Raw genomic sequence first — 12,285 nt, 5'->3', positions numbered from 1 at the left:
GTTTGTAACCACTGCCTGTTTAGGACTAAAGATTTGGATTTTTGACTTTAACACAGCCTCTGCGTGTCGTCCCTTTGTGTCCTCGTCCTCTGTGAATGTGTCACAGATGTTTCCATGATAATAACACAGCTTTCCCACAGTGGCTTGCAGCAGCATTTATTCACAGCACATTTGAGAAAGGTTCAGATTAACTCGATGAGTTTATATTCAGAATGATTCTGACAGTGGGCCACTGTGAATTGTGATCTTTCATCAGGTCAATGTTTAAGTTCAGTATTTCAAAGCAGGAGCTATGAACAGTCATCGTGTTGGCATTATTGATTGCAGTTATGTTGATTGCAGTTATTTACATCAGACTTCTTCTCTGAGATAAGAGCACCATTTCTGGGAAAGATGACAGTATTTCCAGGCTGGATGCTGTTTGCAGGGAGAACTGAATGAAACTCTCCTGCACCTCAGCGCTGAGGTCCACACCTGTGAACACAGATGAGGTCAATCTGCTGCAGCACGTAGAGCTTTACTGATCAGCAGGTTCAAAGGATTCAGCAGAGCGTAGAGTCAGAGCTAAACGCCACATCACCATAGAGTTTGTTAACAACAGCTTTCTTTGCCCTTTGTCTCGATGGACTGAATCAGGGATACTCGTCATACTTCACCTCAACCACGTCACTGAGAGACCCCAGCCTGACACAGCAGCAGAGATGATGAAAGCAGAAACAGCAAACAGATGCTTCAGTTGTGTTTCTCTCTGTGTGTGCGCTCACGCCCACTTGTGTGTGTGAACTTTCCACGTACCTCAGCTTGTTTCTCCAACATGAGCCATCAGGGCTGAAAAACATCACTAACACATGAATTCTTTCTCTTTTTGTTATCACCTGTGATCATGTGTCTCATGTTTCTGTCATTCACCAGTTCTTGTAGAGTTACGTGTAACTAGACTTCTGTGGGACGTAAATGATTGTTTTGTATGCAGATCTGTACAAAGGATGGAAACACTTGATTACAAAGGAGATCTCAGCTGTGTTGTTGTGGATGGACTTCAACGTATTTGTTAAAAAAGAGAAAAAAGCAAAGTGTTTTAGCTGTTTGGGAGTTTTTGTTTGATTCCATTCAGTTTTATTTCTATGGAGTCAAATAATAAGAAAGGCTCTAGAACAGCCCTGAGTTTGTCCAGGTGACACTCCTCTGAAGAACAAAGACAAAGAGGAAGAAGGGGACTCGTTTTCAAGTCTTGTTTCTTTCAAAATAAAAGCTGAAATGTTTTGGAAGCATGATAATATTTCAGCCAGGATGCCGTCTCCAAGGAGACCTGCACCTCAGCGCTGAGCTCCACATCACGCCCTGTGAAAGCACAGATATAAATCTGCTGCAGTGAGAAGAACTTTACCCAACACAAGTGTAGAAGTAGACATTTGACTTTACCTACAACCTGTTAACAACAAAGCTTTCATTGCCTCTGCTGTTGATGTCATGTAGGACTAATCATACTTCACATCAGCCATGCACACGTCAGAGGATCTCCAGGCTTTCAGTAATAAAGCCAAGCAGATGATGTGAACATAGCAATAGTAAAACATGCATCATAATCAGCTGTATGTGTCGACTATGTGGCACCTCAGTCTTGTTGGCATGAAGAAAAGTTGTGTAACATGTAGCATAAGGGCTGCAAAGACATCATGTAGACAGCAGTCGTCTGTTAGTCGTAACGTATCTCCTGTTAAAGAGTTAAATGTGCGTTCTCCATCTCTGTCCTCTCACAGCTCGCCGTCTACCAACTCAACCCGTTCTCACTCCCGACGCGTAAAATAATGACGATTTGTCACGTCCCTTAACTTCTCATGCTGACGCCTAAGGTACCCTTCCACGTTTTTATGTGACGCTGTGGGTTGTCAATTCATTCCAATATGAACGCGCTCGCGGCGATCAGAGACGCTTCGAGCAGAGGCTCCAGCCATCCATTTACTCCAATAATAACCCCGTCACGGCGAAACATGACGCCGTGAAGCACAATCTAACTGGAGACCCGGGGACCCTCTCCGCGAACGGGTTTTTCTCCCTAATTTAATGCTTTCTTTTAATGACATCGTTAACATTTCTCAACAAAAACACGTGAAAGTATCACTGATAATTCAACAATAAAATGGCTTCATGTTGTGGCCATCACACAGTGTTTTCCAAACTGATTCACGATCTGAAAGTGCTCAGATTTAACGTACATAATCCTTTGTTAGGTTTATTATTTTCATTTCACACGTAAAACACATTTATAGATTCATTCACCACTCCTGTTAGTTTTGGATGCGCTCGGCTCCAGCCAATCAGACGCAACCTGTGTAAGCAAAGGCTGACGGGAGAACGGAGAGACCCATTTATAAGAATAAGAAAATGAGGCGGAACTGATTGATTCTAATGCAGGTATGTAAAAAATACATATATTTAACATAATACCTTGATGTGTGTTTCAAAGTTAGTTTTTTCATAAACGCTTCAAACAAACAGAGGTGACTGATCTCGGAAACGGTGTAATGTATTTAAAAATGGCTACAGCTACCGTCAGCATGCTTGCTAGGTAACGACTACACGTGGCTACTGCAGCATTAGCCATTTAATCCAACGATGATGGATTAAATCTATTACAAACGTTAAAGGACTTGTGTGCTGCAAAATACCCTCACATGGTGCGTAAAGCAGTTTTTGCGCTAAGAGTTCTGCTAGCTCTTTACAAACTGATGATGCTAACGTTAATTGCTAACATTAACCGGAGCGCCAAGACTGAAAATCATTTGAGTTGCGTTAGTTATGTGTTTATGTCACTGAGTTCTGCAAAAATCTCTTTCCTCTTTAGCTTGAAAATGAGTGATTCAGAGGATCCCGAGCTGGAGGAAGAGCTTCAGGCTGCTGACGAACTCCTTCAAGATATGCAGGTAACATTTTTAGTGGAAACAGTTGTTAAAGAGGGAACACATATTTTGTACGGAGTAAACGTTATGTTATTTGAATTTTTGTTTAAAGTTTATGTCAAATTAAGTTGGTTAACTTAAGATGTTTGATAATCTTTGCTTTAATCATAGACTGTATTTTAGGTGTTCCCTTTTTTCCTTGTTAATTGCGTAGAATGATGCACAGAGTGAACCTCAGCCAAGACCAGTGCGCTGGAAAACACGTGACAGACAGGGAGCTTTTATTCCTCAAAGACCATCAACCAGTCGAAGTACTAGTTGCATGCCACGTGGTCAGTGTTCACACAACCATTGATTTTATCTCACAACTTGTTTTCACCGAAGAATTTCAGTAAGTAAATATTCTTCATCCCCCCCCCCCAGTGTCCAGAGAGCAGCATCAATGTCCACGTGAAGAACCTGGTTATGTTGCCAGTGTCAACCCAACAAAAGGTACTTTACCTTCTTGTATATGTTGTGATTTCTGTTTACTTTTATATTTGTTGTTATAGTTGAGTTATGCAGGGCTTTTGTGCAGTCCTAAGAAACATACTGCCTAGAGTGTTTTTCACTTTGTGGAAGAGTTTCTTCCTTTCTTTATTTTTTTTCTGTTAGTGTGTGGAACTGAGGTGCTTCGTCAGGAGCTCCTTCAGTTGTTGGAGGATGGAGAAGAGGACGCAGCCATGACTTGTGAGACGTCGTCTGAGTCAGCTGCTACTCACTGGGCGATCAGAAATATGGTGTCCTCGCAAAAGTGGAAAGAGGCCAGGCCTTGTCTTATAGACAATATGTTAGCTACTCTGGATCCACAGTCACACCGTGTGTGTCAGTGTGGCAAACAAGTAGTTGTGAGGTGTCTGGACTGCCTGTCTCTTCCATTCCTTTGTGCTGACTGTGATATTGCAGTTCACACACGCGTTGTCCTGCACAGCAGAGAGGCAGTAACAGGAGGGTTTTTGCAGCCTTCATCAGAGTTTCACAAGCCAATAGGTACAGTTTTTAAGTCTTATGCATTTCTTGCTATGTATGAGTATGAGTGGGTGCTGTTATTGTATATTTATTGTGTATCAGTTAATTTCTAATTCTTTTTATATATATTGTGTGTTTTAATGTTAGTTCGGCTGTTGCCTGTGCAAAGGCCAGACTGTGTGTGACTGCCCAGCAGGTAACGTTGAGGTTTCACCCGGCGCAATTGTGGCTCTTGTAACCATAAATGGTAAGTTGCCCTTTTGTCACACACTACATACACAATAGATGTGTTTGGAGGTTTTATTGCAAATTGTGCATTGCTATCTTTGTTTTAATTACCCTCGGCCCGCAGTATATGTGGGCACCTGTCAAAGGTCATTTGGATTTACCAGACTGATTTGAAAACAACATGAAAAAAATGAATGCTTTGAGCCATGACTGAATTTCTCCTGATCCTTTCTAAAGGCCGTTATAACCTTGCACTGCCAGTGGTGAGCTGCACCAGCTGTGGCCTAATGTGGTCCCCCTCAGTTAAGGACATCCTGGGTAGTGGATATTGGCCTGGCACCTTAAATTTCTGCACCCTGTTTTCAATGGATGTCTTTCAGTCTTTCTATGACATTAAGAAGGCTGCACCAGGGATGTCACTTAAGGCATTTGTCAAAATGCTGGATGAACGAACAGCCCATTTTGGAAGGGTGAGTTCCTAAATTTGCCAAGTTTAAGGAAATTGTGCAAATCAATGTTTATGCTGACTGTCCTTGAATATTCTGTTGTATGTCCTCTATGTAAAAGACTGGCCGAATATCAGCTGATGCCTTCAGTAAAAGTTTCTTGGAGTGGAGTGCTGTAAAGTTTGAGGTGGACAGGATGTGCAAGGAGCCATGCTTTAGCTGCCCTGCCTGCACTCCACACATGCTTGCCGTCTCAGTTGATGGAAACCGCAAGCTTTATCGCTTTCAGTCTAATGCAAGGTACGTTATGCATTGTGTACATAAGTCAAATATGGATTTGTAGAAAAATGTATTTTAATGTTTCTTTTCAAACAACTGTCACTGTGTTCGTTCAGCACTTCAGAGCAGGGGAACTTTGAAGGTGTCTTCATTGAAAAAGATGAGGAAGTTGCTGAGTTTGTGAAATACATCCAGAGACACACAAATCATGTAAGATACACATATATATTAGTGCTGTTAATCTTGTTAAAATGACGTTAATGCCGTAACCATATACACATACGTGTGTGTGTGTGTGTGTGTGTGTGTGTGTGTGTGTGTGTGTAGACATATATGGATGGGTCGATATTTTTTTTTATTTTTCTCTTGGTGTTGTCGTAATACTATTTACTTTACTTTATCTTAATGTGTACTTAATTTTGTCACCATGTGTATTTAAAAAAAACAACATGATTTTTATTTTGTGTTATCAGTGCTGTCCTGGGGAGATCTGAGGTCTTGTGTGACTCGAGGCTAATTCAGCTAATTGTTATGCATTTGTTTTAAAAAGTTTGTCCCTGATAGGGCTTCATCATGTCATGTCTTTTATGTTAAAATCTTTGAGTGTATAGGTCCCGGGGAAAGGGTTGTGCGGATCTTCATCTTGGACTGCAGCAAAGGAGTCGTCCAAAAAGTCCACTGGGAAGTTGGATGAGGAGGGCATGGAAATAGCTGTTTGTCGCCACGGAGTCCTCTTAGCTGCATTGAACATGTTTCGAGGGGAGATCTTTGCTTACCCCCTTTTTCTCCAGAGGAAGTTGGCAGCTAGCGTCCCAGGACATATTACGTTCCTTTGCTCCGATGTGGCCTGTAAATATTTCCCCTATTTAACCAAGGTGGCTCAGCAGTGCCCTGAGCTGAGGAACCTCTTGTCAATGCTTCCTCTTCTCTCCGTCATGCATGCAAAGCTCACACTTGGAAATGCGAGGTATACTGCAGCTTGTAGTTTTGGATTAGTTTGAGACATTTTGTTATAAGGTTGAATGAATTCAGCAGTCATGTATTGTGACCTCCTTTCTATAGATCAAATGGGGAGGTGCGTTTCAGGATGGGGCCGGTTCAACAGTTGGAGAAGAGGTGGAACAAGTAAACAGTTTCCTGTCTAGGGCGGCCATCACAACGAAGTACATGTCTAAAGCAGGTGTGTGTCCGTGTCTGAGATTCCACTCAGTCTCCTGCTCATTAATTCTAATTTGTATACTAACTGAAATGCAGGGCGAACAGACATGCTGACCCTCCTGGCTTTGGGGTGGAACAAAAGGAAAGTGGAACAACTGGGCCGCACTTTGAGCCAGTGATATCTAAAGGTCATTTTTTCAACACCCATTTTAATGTGTGTGGTAATGGGGGGAAAACACCAGTACTCTTTTAATGTCAATATGAATGACATTTATGAATGCATTCTTAGATCATAAGGATCCTTAGAGAACAAGTGGAGCCTGAATGCGAGCAGAAATGAGCTGGGTGTGGATGACGACACACTGCAGCAATGGGCTGAAGGTGAGTCTCAATATAATAAGAGATAAGAGATAAGATAAGATAGAACTTTATTAATCCCTCGGGTGGGTTCCTCTGGGAAATTCGACTTCCAAAAAAAGCACAGCACCGACCAAAGTTACAGTTACAGAACTGTTATATATATATATATATATATATATACACACACACACACACACACACACACACACACACACACACACACACACACATATAAATACAGAGACAAATATAAATAAAATATACAAAGGGGATAAATAGAATAAATAGGAATAAAAAATAAAAATACAAGTGAATTGCACATTTCAAGTATTGAGTCTATTGCACTGTTGACTATTTACAAAAAGTATTGCACAAGGTATTGTACAGTGAGGTGAAGAGGCACTACAGCTTAGTTGTTCCCCCCTCCTTTGTCCTCCTGTTTCCCCTCCCTCTCCCCTCCAGAGAGGAGTTAAACAGTCTGATGGCGTGTGGGACAAAGGATGTATAACTCATGTATAACAATAGGACCCACCATGGCCTCATTAAAGAACTTAGAGTTAAGATCTTTCTGACAGTGTCAACAAACAATGAAAAATAAGCCTTGTAAAAGCAGAATTTATGGCAGAGTTGTTGTGTTTCATCAAATTGGATAGAACCTGGGTTGAAATAATGTCGTACTAGTTGGTTTTATAAACCTGAACACCAACATACTTGTTATCTCATGATTATCATGAGATAGCAGCACATGAAGGCTCCAGATGTCTTATAATGAATGTCATCAAGTCAGTGATTACAGAGTCCAGTGTAGTTTGGTGACTGTTACTCATCCTGTGCTCTGATTAATATTCCTCTCACTTAGAAAGTGATCAAACTGATGGCAGCCTTGGAGCGTTGCAGGCACGAATAGAGGAGCTTGTCGTCATCATCAGAGTGCGAACACAAAGTCTTTACAGACAAAATGGTGTCACAGTTTCTTTGAAACGGACCGTTTGATGCTGAGTTTGTACAGCTTGTGCAGCTACTTTGTAAACAGAATAAAATCAGATCCAGGTTTGTTTGAGCTGGATGTGATTTGTTCCAGCAAACAAATTGATGAGTGTAGATTAAAATGTAACTATATACATTATGTGAAGGTGTGAATTTTTTATGCTTATTTACAGATAGCAACAAGAGGCGACACAGAATTCGCAAGGTCATCTTAGTTGAGAAGAAACGCTTGGCGGCTGCTGTTGACGACTACAACAAGCTCGCTGAACCAACAAAGCAAATCGTATCCAGTGATGCCCTCATGCAGACCGATATTTGGCCCTGGCAGAGCACAAGTGAACGTAAGCTCTTGATTTCCAAATATCCTTTTTAAACAAACTCCCAGTATCTGAGCAGTAGTTGAATGTTTTGTTCTTGAATCATAATATGCTGCTATGTTTTCCCATCTGATGTTGTTAAACTGTAGCTGCTGCTGACCTCCGGACAAAGAGAAAGGTCTTTGAGAAGGTGATGGCTGTGAGGCGCCTGAGAGAGGAGGAGATGATGCTCTGCAGGGAGATGCAGCATCACTGGACAGTGTTGCGAATGCGTTCTGTGGTGTTGGGGACAATCTCCTCAGACTGTAAGCACTTTATTTATTTATTAATTTTTTGATGAATCGATTGAAAATAAGAGCAGATGCTAAAGTCTTACTGGATCTTTTACCTATATCTAGATTGCTAGCTAACACTGCCTTCTCCCTTTTAAAAAAATGTTTAATTACAGCATCCTAATTCCTTGTGTTTATGAGGTGATGTTTTTTTTTGTTTGTTTTTTTTACTTTTCTCATATTTATTTGTTTTGTTCTTTTTACAGCCTCCTTTGTTGGCATGTCGGAGGATGCACAGAAGGGACTCTGTAGCCTGGTTTTAAAAAAACAAAGTGAACTGAAAGCTGAAATGCTCAAAGTAAAGGACGTGTACAAGAGAATCCTCAGCCACCAACCACTCCTGGAAATGGACTCGGAGGAGGAGGAGGACATTCCAGACGATGCCACTGAGAGTGATTTGAGCACTTCTGATGAAGACTGATTGTGTCATCATTGATGTTATGTTTGGTAAAATAAAAAGTTAATCACATCTCTGTTTAATGTGATTTTTCAACAGACATTTTACATTTTGAGAAGAAAAATGGAATTTCCTTGGTGCAGTTGTTTACCCTGAATCATTATTTCCCATCTAATTTAATGACTAGTGTACATGTTCAGATACGATAACATAATTTAATTTATGGGATGCTTTCTGGGCTGCTCAAATTATCACAAAATTTAAAAGCACCAGGCAGCACACTCACAAGGACATGTTTTGTTCAGTGTTTTGTCGAAGAAATCAACAAGTACAATAGATGTTTGCTGTAGTGGTGTGTTTGTTAAGAAGCATGCCAGCACACTGGTGAACTGACAGTCCCAGAATGCACCCGAGCCAGTGACTCGCCCCAGAGCAAATGAAATTGCTTATCTAGAAAGACAACCGTGATCAAAGAAGAAGTAAAAGAGTAGGAAACAAATGGTAAGGGAAGGTACTGTGGGGTAGGAAAGAAAGGCCAGAGCTGTGCAAAATGACCTCCAGCAGGCCACAAATGTGCACGTCTGCTCAAACGGTCAGAAATGGACTCCATGAGGGTGGTATGAGGGCCCGACGTCCACAGGTGGGGTTGTGCTTACAGCCCAACACCGTGCCGGATGTTTGGCATTTGCCAGACAACACAAAGATTGGCAACTTTGCCACTGGCGCCCTGTGCTCCTCACAGATGAAAGCAGGTTCACACTGAGCACTTGTGACAGTCTGGAGACGCCGTGGAGAACCTTCTGCTTCCTGCAACATCCTCCAGCATGAGTTTGGCAGTGGGTCAGTTTTGGTGTGGGGTGGCATTTCTTTGGGGAGCTGCACAGCCCTCCATGTGTTCAGCAGAGGTAGCCTGACTGCCATTAGGTACTGAGATGAGATCCTCAGACCCCTTGTGAGACCATATGCTGGTGCGGTTGGCCCCGGGTTCCTCCTAATGCAAGACAATCCTAGACCTCATGTGGCTGGAGTGTGTCAGCAGTTCCTGCAAGACGAAGGCATTGATGCTGTGGACTGGCCCGCCCATTCCCCAGAACTGAATCCATTTGAGGACATCTGGGACATCACGTCTCGCTCCATCCACCAACTGCACCACAAAATGTCCAGGAGTGGGCAGATGCTTTAGTCCTGGAGTCTGGGAGGAGATCCATCAGGAGAGCATCTGCCACTTCATCAGGAGCATGCCCAGGTGTTGTAGGGAGGTCATACAGGCATGTGGAGGCCACACAGACTAGTGAGCCTCATTTTGACATGTTTTGAGGACATTACATAAAACCAGATTAATGATTCTGTATTGCATTGATCAAGGAACCAACCCAATAGGAGCTAAAGGAATCCTCTTGACATTACTTCACTCAGTAAGTTTATACTATGTTTAATGTGCATTTTCTTCATCAGTTTAGAACATAACATGTTAGCGCTCCCTGGTCCTTTTTGGAGACAGATCCTGAGACAGCAGGCAGCTATGGAGAACTCGTGTCAGCTGTGGTAATTAAGGAATACTTTGATTTAATATTGATTTCATCACAACTATCCTCAGGCACATATTCCTGGATATATACAATGACATAAGTAAACTCCCATTTTAGAATCATTGCCTTCTTTGATCTGACTTATTGCCTCAGACTTTGGCCCCGTGTCCCCAAAACTACAGAGAATCCATGACACTGAGTAAGAGGCCTTGATCATGTTATAAGTGAGAGAGTTTGGTGTAACAGTGGTTGAACATGCCAAATCAATCCACAACATACTGCCATTCCCCAGCTGTAACCTGCATATGCATCTAACCAAAATCCAGTACCACAGCCACATGATAGACGTACAGATGAGGTTAAAGGGCTGTCTCATTTTGCCAGATAGCTTCATCCCAAAAAAGATCAACATTCTTCAAAAACAAAAGTTTGTGAATATTTGCTTTTTTGCCAGGCCTAAACCAACCTGTTAAACTTATCAAATTATTGTCATAGATACAAACCTATTGATTGAAACAGAATAATCCATTCAAGCCTCCATCATCATCCACAATCACTGTTACTGTTCAGATTATTTTATCTCTGTTTTCCTCTAGAATGTTTTGAAAATCAGCATTTGATCAACAGACTTTTTAAAAGTTTATTTTGATCCTATTGTTTACGTGTGTAATAGCATTTTTATTGAAATTATGACAGGAAAACCCTCAATCAAATTGTATCTTTGATATCTAATAATAATATTAACCATAATGTTACATATGTAATATGTACACAATAATATTGTGCAAACAAACAAGAAAAATAGCAAAAAATGTCAATTTTTTTAATACCCTGTATATAAAAACCACATATGACCACAACTCCAAATGTGCAATTGTCACTGCATCTAAACATGACATATTACAAAAAGGTAGAAACATATAATATACAATATGTTCTGAAGCTGGTACTGGTGCAGTTAACTTTGCTTTAGGCTCCCATACACAGTAGGTGTTACTTACTATACGTGCAGTGCAGTATTACTTTACCTTGTAATATGTTATAATAAGCAAGTCACTTCTATATTTATGAGCATGTAGACAATAATGTTGGCTGATATGTAAAACTATGAGATGTCGAGTGCAGGGAAGATATTATTGATCGATCAGATTCATGAATATGTTAGGTACTTAAGCCACAATTAGAGAGTGAAACAGAGACACTGGTTGAAATGTATAGTAAATATTTTATTTTGAACTTTTATGCTGAACTACAAGCTGTGAACTGTGCGATCTCTGCCACCTGTGGTGCCTGGTTTACTGTGTGTAAAACTGCGCAGGTTCCCATGTGTCATCCCACACTTTGCCACTGTCAGGAGAAAAACATAACAAACAACAACCACACACAAAATAGGACAATTTAGGTTGTGACATATGACAATTTTTTAGGATGAAATATCTTCTATATTCATGTCATGCTTTATACACCTTCATTGTAATATAAATTAATCAAATCAAGTCAGAGAGTATTAATATATGAAGCAGACGTCAAGCAGGACCACAGCAGCAGCCACGATCCATTGGAACCTGCTGGATGAGAGAGCACAGAAACTCCAGGGAAGAAGTTTAGTTAGTAACATGCATGAACTGCATTACTGAGACATGTATGTTTACAGATGGTGGTGAGGGAGAGGGGGAGAGTTTTCAGTAAAAGGAGACGTGACTGCATCTTCAACCAATACTGAGCCTGCATAACCCTGAAAGAGACAGAGAGAGAGGGGGGGGACACTAACCCCCAGCAGTCTGGTCCTATTACAGCATAACTAAGGGCTGAGCTGAACCAGCCCTAACTATAAGCTCTATAAAGAAGTAAAGTCTTATGCCTACTCTTAAAAGTGTTGACCATGTCCACCTCCAAAACTCATAATGAGCATGATGTCAGGAGGACTTTAAAGAACGTAAACATCAGGAAGGCAGCATGACCAGGTCGTATCAGGTGGTCTGTTCTTATTTAATTTCCTATTTGGAGCGAAATCCTGACTCAGTGGCTGAATTAGTGAAGATTCATCAAATACAAAAGCTTATGGATAGTCAGTCAGGCACAGTTCAAATCTGGGAAGTCCAAAGACGCAAACAAATCTGCACAACAGCAGGCTAAATTACTTACATTTACAACTCTCCTGTCTACTATCTCTTCATATTTGAAAATCTTCTGTGTACGGTGTTTTCGGCATTCTGAAAAATAACAAATGAAATATTTACATGAGTTCTGTAAAACTGGAAAAAATGCAAAAATTAAGAAAAAGAAATCTTAACAAACTTAACGAACCTGTCATGTGTTTCGTACATTTACAATACCATAACAT

At 41.0% G+C, this 12,285-nt stretch overlaps 1 long non-coding RNA gene across 1 annotated transcript; it reads left to right on the top strand.

Annotated features, from left to right (window-relative positions):
* Positions 1–3,003: 3,003 nt before the first annotated feature.
* On the top strand, positions 3,004–4,021 carry LOC146710553 (uncharacterized). Its single transcript, XR_014919962.1, has 3 exons — positions 3,004–3,232; positions 3,324–3,392; positions 3,555–4,021. It is a non-coding gene; the product is annotated as an uncharacterized LOC146710553 (long non-coding RNA).
* Positions 4,022–12,285: the final 8,264 nt, after the last annotated feature.

Source organism: Copadichromis virginalis, linkage group LG4, assembly GCF_057382275.1.
Source record: "Copadichromis virginalis isolate Kocher_CV1m ecotype Utaka linkage group LG4, C_Virginalis_male_GT1.1, whole genome shotgun sequence".
Lineage (NCBI taxonomy): Eukaryota > Metazoa > Chordata > Actinopteri > Cichliformes > Cichlidae > Copadichromis > Copadichromis virginalis.
Note: the sequence above shows the minus strand (reverse complement) of the source record. Positions and strands in the feature narration are given on the sequence as shown.